This window comes from Carettochelys insculpta, chromosome 26 (genome assembly GCF_033958435.1).
Source record: "Carettochelys insculpta isolate YL-2023 chromosome 26, ASM3395843v1, whole genome shotgun sequence".
NCBI lineage: Eukaryota > Metazoa > Chordata > Testudines > Carettochelyidae > Carettochelys > Carettochelys insculpta.
In genome coordinates this window covers 13,123,062-13,133,536 of record NC_134162.1, presented here as the reverse complement: position 1 = coordinate 13,133,536, position 10,475 = coordinate 13,123,062, and the positions used below count along the sequence as shown (strand labels likewise).

Sequence of the window (10,475 nt, the reverse complement as noted above, 5' to 3'; positions counted from 1 at the left end):
AAAGGGGTGTCATGCAGTGCTGTTAGTTTTCTTTTTAGATATGTGCATAATGTATCTCACAAACAAAGCGTGCGCACACAGAAATATACACATGCATGTGTGTATTCACAAGGTGCTGGGACAATATAAAACAATGCACCAAAATGTACGTGCAAGAGACGAACACAAAATGAAAGCACAGGAACTACGCAAAATAAACATGCACCCCAATGTTCACAAAATAAATGTGCAAGATGCACAAAATAACATCCTTACACATGCGTAAATAATGAAGTACTGGCACAGCATACCTAGACAAACTCAAACACACCATCCACACACAGAGCGCGCACACGTGTATATTTATATGCAATATATACACAGCATGCCTGTAAATAACAGACAACACTAAAAAGAGAGTTCTGGCATGGCAGATACACTAATGCACAGGATATTCATGGGTTTGCATGCACAGGCAGGCACACACACCAAAACACACAGCACACACATTAGTGCAACAATTAGGTATATTCTCTCACTACATCCCTTTTACAATTCCATTCTCCACCCCACCTCCATGCAGTAAATGCTGGTGATCACTGCATGCTTTCAGTGCCAAAAGGGCATCCTGTGATTCCCAGGCTCTAGTACATCATCCACTTCAGGGATGGGAGGACACGCAAACCCAGAGGAGGATTCCCCTTAAGTTGTTTTGGGTAAGGACATGCTGGCACCCAGAGTACCCAATAGCCACAAAACTTGACCAATGGTGCCATTTGTATGACATCTCACATTCTCTAGCCTTGACAACCCCAGGTGAGTGCTATTTTGCACCATCTCATGCCACAGAATAAACCCTCACTCCTCAAATGCACCATGCAGTGGCCACCTCTGTTGCCCTCTTAAGTCGCTCTCTAACTCAACAGTCCCTGTAATTAGCAGGAGATAGATCTTCCAGACGGGAAAACAATTTGCCACTAGTAAATAATAAACAGGATGCAGTCCTGCAAAGAGGAGAGAAATGATTGAGATGCTCTGACCCGCCTTGTACGGCTTTCTGTGGAAGGAGAAATTGCATTAGTGAGACGAGGATTTAACCAAAGCTGGTATTTGTAATGGGATTTAGTGCAGTTTGCTGTGAAGGAAAGACACAGTCAATATATCAGCCAGGGAGAGAATAATGAAAGAGCAGAGCTTGCTAAGGGCATGATCCTTGCAGATGCTGAGCACTCTCCTGATCTAAACAGCTGTATTCTACATATCCTTACTCAGTCTACTCCAAGTCCCAGTGAAGTCAGTTGGAGTCTTCTGATGTACTTCAGTGGGAGTGAGATCTGGCCTGTGAGTGGGAGACAGGGCACCTGCTTTCTATGTTCTGCAGAATTGTAGAGATGGGGTTCGAAAAGAAAATCCTTCCTCAGACCGTTGCGGACAAACAAGAAGGGGAGAAACTGACCCACCGTAGGGGAGTATTTATAACCATTTGTCCATGGTGCAGGAGTTCAGTTTATTGTCTTGCCTCCCCAAACTGGGAAACTTCTTTAATGATAGTTGCAAGCAGCAGAAATAGGTTTGAATCTTCTCACACTTCCTGCCATTCTCAACCCCCCAACCCCCGCCAACAAAAAAACCAACCACTCTCCTACCCCAGTTCTGCAAGGTGAAAAGGCAGCCCGAGGCCCGAGTGTGCTGTTGCCCACTACAAAGAGGGTGGAGTTCCTCTCTGGTATATAACTGAGCCACTTCTGCTTTTACCTTCCCAGTGAACAGAACACACACAGCTGAGGGAAGAAATTTCCTCTCTTTTGGCTCTTTGATATTTTTAGCTGCAGACATATGACCTGACACTAGAGGGCAGCTAGAGAATCTCTACACTCAAGTTAATTTCTTCCCCTTAGTTGTGTTTTTGGATTTCTGGAGAGAAGGGCAGATTTGACTTTAGTCTCTCCTTTTTATTAAAAGGCTTAGGAAGTAGAGCCTGGGAATCCTTCTGGGGTCCAAGTCAGGCTGTAGCTTCTGCGCTCAGTGATGAAGCTGTTTTCCTTAAAATCAACAGCTGTGTGGCTGTCACTCCCAGCACTAGGCCACCACATACCCTGGCTCAGCTGAATGAAGGGAACCTGCGGGTAGCTGTTTTTATATTAGTGCTGAGGGCAGCATGTTCAGGATCTCTGCGCAGGAGACCTGGGAAGCCACGTAAATAGTTGTCTGCCTCCCTGAGGCAATGGAATTGATTGTCAGCTGTTCTTGCAGGTACCTTTCCCTCTTTATTTTAATTTGCTTTCCACTTACTTTGAGTGCAACCCTGGCTGTGACTATTATCTAACTCAGTTAAATGACTTATCTAAACAGTGTCAGGCTCCAGCTTTCCAAAGATACCACATGACATCCTGTGGCTTACACTCCCATTGGCAACCATCTAGTTACAAGAACCCTGCCATTATGGGTGAGAGGGCAGTACCTAAATCTGATACATGAAGGAAGTGAGCACCTGCTCAGGAGATGGCTGGGGACCATTTCTGCTTTTTAACAAAATCAGCTTTAATTTACTTATTTACCCCCAAAAGAGCCCCCTTCATTCAAGGCTCTAACTACCTTAAAAAGAGACATCAAAGCGATGCGGTAGAAAAGGACACAATAACCACCCAGTCACCGCCCCCCTTCCCTGTGCAATGCCACCAAAGATTGCTCCTGCTTCAGCCACCTCTCTCAGACTGGTACCATGCCATGGAGGTCAAGAGGTTGGGTTAATTCAGACCTAAAGCGACAGCAGTTGCCAAGGGAAATGGCATGAGGTGAGAGAATGCTTCTAGCAGGTCCTTCTCCTGTAGCAAACTAGGATCCAGATGGAATAATGACCTGGATCACACCTGGGAGGGTTAGGGGGCAAAAGGGGATTTGCCAGGAAGGTGGTTGCCAAGACAGGGACCTAGCTTTCCAAGTGCTCAGCCCTCACTACAGGAGCCAGGTTTTGTAATGGGGCTCAGTAGTATTGGACTACAGCACAGGGGGACACAGAACCTAGGGTTTTCAGGTGTCAGTGCAGTGTGAGTTTGAACTGTGGAAGCTGTTCTTTGTTCTTCCCCTAATGATGCCAGTGTTACCAGTAAGCTGCGTGCTGGAAAAATTCGGCTGCTGAGGAGCAGTGCGTGTTTCTATTGGTGGTGCTCATCCACACCTGCTGTGGAGAACATCACAAAACTGATGATCCGAGGATGGAAAAAAACGTAGTGGGACGGTGGAAGGCTGGTTAAAAATTCTTTGCACTTACCTGGTTCTTCCAGGCCCAAGAATCTCAAATAGCTTTGGAAGGGCCAGTTCCTAAGTCTCCTGTCAGTTCTGTGAGGTTCTCTCCTTTAGCGGCGGGGGGGTGGTGCAGAGGACTGAGTTCTCTGGGGCCCCCCTTCACTGGAGCACGCAGCTGGTGCCAGCAGGGAGCAATCCTGTGCAAATGGGTCTGTGCTGGCGCCCCGCGAGATCCTCAGGCCGGAGTTCACCAGGGGGCGATTCTCAGTCTCCTCCTCGGATTGCTGCCCCCTCGCCCTTGCAGGCGCCCGAGGCAGGGCAGCCGGAGCTCCCGAAGGGCGGCGCTGCAGGCTGGGCCAGGGCGAGTCTGGGTGCTGCTCCGGGCCTGTGTGAGACGAGGGCGGGAGCTGCTGCCCCGCGATTGGGGTTCTTACACGACGCAGAGGCAGCGTCAGCCCCCCGGTAGCACCCGCCGCCCTGGGTGGACAACGGGGGCTGGGGGTCACCGCCCCCCCCCCGCAGCTCCCGGGGGCTGGTGCGCAGCGGGCTTTGGCTGGGCTGGGGCGGGGCGGGGCGGGGAGCTCGCGGCGCGCCGGGTGCCCGGCGCTGCGCCCGGGGCGCGTATCGGTGCCGGCGCGGCCGGCGAAGGGTTAACCCCGCGCCGCTATGTTAATGAGCTGCATGGTAATGCGGGAGGCTGGCTTTCGCAGGCAGCCGGCTGCCGGGGGGATGCGCTGCCAGTGCCGGGCGGGAGCCGCGGGAAGGCGCCCACCCTGCCGGGGAGGTCGGGCTGGGAGCCGGCGCGCGGGGACGGCGGCCCGGGCTGGCCCATGTCCGCGGAGGGCGAGCGGGCGGCGAGGCGGGCACGGGAGGCGCAGAGGGGCCGTGTGAGCGCCGCCGCGCCGGGGCTCGGAGCCTGAAGCCTCCGCTGCCGCCGGAGGACTGAGCCGGAGTAGCCGCCGCTGGATGTACCTGCCCGGGGGGGCCGTGGGGCTCCCCGCCCCCTAGCTGCGAGGCTGCCCGCCCCCGGCAGACGGACGGCCGCGGCTCGGGAGGGACGGTAAGTGATGGGGCCGCCGGACGCGGGCACCGCCGCGCCCCGCGTGGGGAGGGGGCTACGGCAGAGCCGCGGCGCCCACCGGGGAGCCGAGCCGAGCCCCCGCTTGCCAGGTTTGCCTCGCCAGGCACTGCCCCGGCGCCTGGCCCTCCGGAGCGAGCGTGGGGTCTCCGCCCGTCTCCCCGCCCTGCAGCTGGACCCCGAGGGGCGGCACGCGAGCGCTCGGGGCCCCCGCAGCCACGCTGCGCTTCGGCTCTGCCTCCCGGTGCCGTCGCCCAGCCGCTCTGCCAGTGCCTTTTTCTTCCTCCTGGGCTCTCAGCGGCTCCCCGGCAGGAGGCGGGGAGAAGCGGGCAAAAAGTTCCCGCTGAGCTGGTGAATGCTAAAGCGAGTCCCAGGGACCCCTCCCCCCGGCCCAATCTCGGGTGCTGGGGGAGGGTTAATGATGTGTCCCGCTGTGCTTTCTCCGGAGAAGCCTGTGTCTCTGTCCCCTTAAACCCTACCTTGTTTGGCAGGACATCTAGGTACTGTCCTCGCTTCTTCCCGCGGCCGGTGTAACCTAGAATAGGCCAGCCCAGCCTTCCTTCCAGGGTCAGTTCCTAGAGCTGAGGTCCCAGCAGTGCCCAAAGCTAGCCTGGGGAGGGGTTAGCGAGTGATGGGTCACCAATGGAGCCTGTGTGATCGGCTGCCCTTTTAGTCTGTAGCGTCACAAACCACAAGCTGACCTGTGGCACCTCAGAGATTGGCACATGGAGTAGGTCATGAGCTTTCGTGGGTACGACCCATTTCCTCAGATGACTGGCGTGGTCCAGGCTGTGTGATGGGTACCTGGGGAACGAGGGTGCCGTGTTAGTAGAAAGTCGTGCTCTAAGATCCCATGTCTAAGGGGTTCCTTTCCCATTCTTTCCCTGGCACCTGACATTCCCATGGGGAAATGGTTCTGACTGACAGAGTTCGGGGACACAGGCTCTGCTTTCCTTTGCTGGGCATCCCATTGTTTTCATGCCTCTGAAAGTTAAATCAAATGATCTCCTTCTTCAACTGAGAGGCTGCTGCCTCCAAATAAATCTGTGCCCTCCTCAGAGTGGAGGGGTTTAAAAAAGAAACCACAGAGAGATTACTCTTCTTACAAAAATAATGTACCTCTGCTGCTGCTGCCCCTGGCCAATTTCCCATTCCCGCTGAGTGCAATAGGACAGCTCAGAGCTGCTTAGAGAGCCAACCAGATTAGCTTTGGTTTTAGGAAAATAACTCAGCTAAAGAGTAACTAAAACGTTCAGTTTCTCTTGTGAAATGGTTTGTATAGCAAAATACAGGCACTTCACTCAACTCTCCTAACCTATCAGCGGTGCTCATTGCAAGAAAATAAAGTAACCCAATTTACTCTTCATTGCCTTTATATCTTTATTTGCTGTAATTATTTGTGGAGTTCCCCCCTGGCTTTTAACAAGTTTGTGCAATGGGAACAGGTAACAGATGCTGTTTAGAATCCGCACAAAATCCACAAACATGATAGGAATAGCTTCTTTTCATCACACCATGTGTTCCTCTTCCCGTTAACCCTTCATTCTCCCCTGCTCCTCAGCAGAGCAACATGAATGCATTTAGAGAGGGGAAAAACAAACCAGTTTTGACCACATTGTGTCTAGGTGTGTGGCAGTGGAGAGGAAAGGTTTTTGAGGTGGCCGTGGTAGTCTGTTTCAGCAAAGAAAAACCAAAAAAAAAAAAAAAAAAGAGTCCAGTGGCACATTTAAAGGATTAACCATTTTATTATAGCATAAGCTTTTGTGAGCTGTAACTCACTTCATCAGATGAATCAAGGGAAAGAAAAAGAAACATATTAGGGATATCCATCTCTGCAGCCCTACTACCCCTTGTTTCTTTTATTTCACTTCATGTTTCTGATGAAGCGAGTTGCAATTCACAAAAGCTTATGTCATAATAAAATTGTTGATCCTTTAAATGTGCCATTGGACTCCTTGTTGTTTTTAGGGAGAAGTGACTCCAACTGACCTGTGCTCTTTCACTCTCTCCAGCAAAGCATATGGCTGTGTGACAAACTGGCAGGAGAAGCAGCTGCAGGGACAGGACATTGGAAGCCGTTTGTGGGTTGGAAGCTGTGGCGTTTCAGAAAGCTATTTGACTCTCATGCTGTGTATGAGGGCTATGATGGACTGCCCCCGAGACCCTCAGTGCTCCAAGGCTGGCAGTGGAAACTCTGTGCAGTCGAAGCCTGGAGCAAGCCTTGAAGGAATGACTTGATGGCTTTGGTGTATTTTCGCACTGATGTTCCCAAGTGATAGGAATCTTTCTGCTTCGGATATAATAGCTGGATGCTGCAGGGTACGTGTGGAGGGGGGGTGCTAGGGGAAGTGTCTTGCTTGCTCTTTGGTATCAACGTGATGCATGCAAAAGGTTGCGAGGTTACTTCTTAAAGTATCTTTGTTCAGGGAGGGTCAGGTTAGTGGGTAAAGGTAAAATCCATTGCAGGCAGGAAAGTATTCACATCCACACCCGTGCTTCTGTCCAAACACTGCACTGAGTGTGTTGTTTCAGTTGGCCTTGTATAGCTCAAAAATAAACACTTAATAAGGAAGTGGTGGAGAATGTTCCCTCTTCCTTGTTGTACCAATCCATTTCCATGAGGAACTGTGAGGGGGTCTGTCCATCCACTTCCCTCCCTGTTCTTTTCATTCCAGTCCTCCAGTGGGATGGTTTTAGCAGGTGAAGAATGTGTTGCTTTCCTCTGTCTCTAGCATTCTGAAGGGGGCGGGGGGGAATTGACTCAGGAGCCTGAGACAGGCCCTTTCACATCTCTAAAGATGCTTGATTATTCAGCTAATCTTTATTTCATGGGCAAATCACAAGAAACACACAAACGGGGAGAAAGTAGAAGGAGGCGGTGAGATGTTTAAAATACAGAGGAAAGGAACTGGCAGTGTATAATCATTCTTACACCGGGGATGTGAAATATTTATGGGATCTAAGTTGCGGCAAGGTGCTCTCCCTGCTTCCTCCCTAACCCAGACCTTCACAAATGGCTTCCTTTCGTAAAATAATCATTAAAAACCCAGCATGAGGGGCCTCACGGTGGTTTCTAGCCTCTCCCCCTCTTTACCCAGCTGTCTTCTGGTGTAGTTGCACACAGCTGTCTGTACACGTAGCCTGGGGGGCACAATGTACTTCTGTCCATCACTACCAATGAGAGCGCCAGGGAGTGCTAGCGAAGCTATCCCAATCATTAAGAGACCAGAGCATTGTGTTACAGTCAGTTAACTAGAAAGAATTCTGAACCACCTCTTCGGCAGGCTGGTGTAAAAAGTGGGTCTCCCTCTGAGGTGCTTGCAGTTTACACTTGTTGTCTGCTTCCCTTGGGGGCATTCTGCTAGTAATTCATTAGATCTGGATTTTCTAATTTTTTTCCTCTTTTCCCCCCATCTCTTTCCATCTCCCCTGCAATTCAAACAGTGATGAATGGACAAAAATCCCTCGAGGGAAATATTTTTTTCACTGAGTTACAAAGATTTCATGGCTAATTAGTGTAAATGTGGTTTTAAAGTGTTAATCTCTTCACGGGCTTGGCTAAGAGGCTGGGAGGACAACAAAGAACAGGAGGACAAGACGGGAAGCGGAAGGGTTGAAGGGAGATACTACTAAGTTTTTTCCTTGGGTCTAGCCACAATCTTGATGACTGGTTTTCTGATACCTATAGTGTTATGGCCTAGAGCATCCCACATATGACAGGAGTATGTTCACTTATTCCTTGGATCCATACCCCTTCCCTCTTAATGCCACTTTTCCCCCATGAGATTGAAGCTCAGTTGTCTGCAAGACGAAAGGACATTTTGGGCCGAGGCATGAAATGCTCTTTGTCTGTGAAGAGTGATTGGTAGAAAGCTTTGAGAATAAAGAAGAGAAACTGGGAACAAAAGAAGAACCAGGCAGTATATTGTCCTGGAGAGGTGTTCGGCAGCTGCCTAAATGGATTTTACGTTCAGATTCTTCCTCATTACCTAAAGAAAAAATATATACATTTATTATGGTGTTCTGAAGACAGACGTGTGGCTGGAATGCTGTCCCCCAGCCTTCTGCTGTGCTACCCTGTAGCCAGGCTGCTCTTCCATGATGCCTCCAACCTAGTTCTGTTCCAGAATAGGGAATCAGTTTCATTAAGGAAGTAGACCTATGGCAGAAGGCTAAACTGAGCACATCACTCACGTCACTTGTGACTTGAGCTTTTCCTCAAATCCGGGCTTTGGGGGTTTAAAAACCTGCCTAAAAAGCCACCCAGCTTTTGCAATGCAAAGAGATTTTATTGGCCAAGTTTAGTTTTGGAAAGATCTTTTGCATCTGAATTTTTTCAACAGTTGTGCTCCCTTTGTATGCTGTTCCACTCTCCTTTTTCCTTGTCCTCTCTCCTCCCCTACAACAGGATCCATCATGCAGATTCACCTTTGGCCTAAGCAATTTGGAAACAGCTCAGGCCAAACAGCAGTAACAATTCATGAGCTGGTCAGAGTAATGTGCGCTCAAGCTCGGGTGTGAGTCTGAGGGGGAATGAATTTTCCAGGGTAAGGTTATTGCTTGAAGATGGAACGAGAATGGATTGAGGGCTGCTTGAAGTACTATCTTGTGCCACTAGAGGGTGCGCCTGCAGATCAGGCTGAAATGTATTAAACAGCTGCTTTTGTGGGAGAGAGGAAATAAAAGGGCAGGAAACTGTCAGCAAATTTAACTTGGGAAGCCACTGAAACTGACCATCTCATCCCTTGGGCTCCAGTGACACGTTACAGTGAAAGGACATTTTGGGCTGAGGCGTGATCAGCAGCACTGGCTGTGAGTTTGACCCACCATTTTGCTGAAAACCTCCTGTTATTGAAAATAAGCCCTTCCAGGAGAGGTAGGAAGACTTCAGTGCTTTTCAGAGATCCCCAGATAAGTCAGACTTATTGTAGCTGATTTCCCACCTGTCCTGTGGCTGTGGACTCACCCAGCCTCAAATGTCATTTTGTCCGGGAAAGATGTGCTCTCCCCAGCATGGTTTGTCTTTCTGTTGTCTCTGCTGTGACCTGACTGCAGGTGTTCTCAGGTAGTGGTAAAATCGTCCTGGCAAGACTTAAAAATAAATATAAAAAGGAAGATGAAATAAGTGAGGATAACAAATGTCAGTGCTGTATCTCTGTAACCTGATCATCTGCTGTGTGTTCTCTGCTGAGCTTTTTTTCTGGGTTATAATCCAAACTTGTGTTTCAGTGGGGTTGAAAAATATTGTTCGTCTAACTTTGCTGCCTAAATGGTGATTCTGGCTGCTGCACAGGATGGCAGGTGGTAGAGATGGGGTGCAAAGAAAAAAGGGGGCTCCCTTGTTCTGGTCCAAAATATCCCTTCTCATATTTCTCGGTGTGATTGTAACTTCTTGGTGGGTGAAATGGAAGGGGTGGGAGAGGGAGAGGGGATGAAAAGCAAGATAAATGTATCATGTTATGAAAGTTTAATCCTGCTTTGCTTGGGCTAAAATTACATTCAGAGCAGGAGATAAAAGGCATCAGAGTCACATTATATATATAATACATTAAAAAAAAAAAGTCCAGATCATCTTAAAAGGACGAGTGATAGTGAGCTGGGCTGAGCCTATCAGCCAAGCCCACCATCCTGCCTGCTGCAGATGTATGCTGTTCCACTGCAAAGGGAAAGCAAATGAGGTGTGCTCTTTAGTCCCTTGTCTGAAGTGCGCCCGCAACCTATAGAGGAGATGAAAGGCCGCTCAGGTAAAAATGCCCATTTTGTTGTAGCCAGAGTATAGGGAGCAGTTTGTAGTCTGTGCAGGAGTAGCATAGCCATTGTGTTTGTCCCAACATAGTTGGTCTACTCCAGCATGAAATGCCTTTGTGCAAGTGCATCACCGTTGTCCCACTGGATGTAACTGGAGTTACTCAGCTAAATGTCATAGAGCCTTCACTGCTAAAGAGCTAATGAAGATTCATAGCATCCAGTGTCTTTGGGATGTGAGTTCAAGCCCTGTTCTTTCTGTGAGGATTCAAGAGGCTGTTGCATGAGGAGTCAAGAGGCTGTTGCATGAAGAGTAGTGCTGGGTAGCCCGGGGTCTTGACTTTCACAGCTCATCCTGTATTGCAAAGCTCTGAAAGGTTTGATGCTGGGACTCTTCGCATGATGTGCTGGAGGATGACGTTAAAGC

At 49.7% G+C, this 10,475-nt stretch overlaps 1 protein-coding gene across 1 annotated transcript in view; it reads left to right on the top strand.

Annotated features, from left to right (window-relative positions):
- The first annotated feature begins 3,941 nt into the window (after positions 1-3,941).
- The window catches only part of PLXNA2 (plexin A2), a 319,252-nt gene continuing 312,718 nt past the window's right edge, over positions 3,942-10,475 (top strand). The window contains exon 1 of the mRNA XM_074977826.1: positions 3,942-4,285. The gene's annotated coding sequence lies outside the window, so the exon portion shown is untranslated. The remainder of the gene's footprint in view (positions 4,286-10,475) is intronic.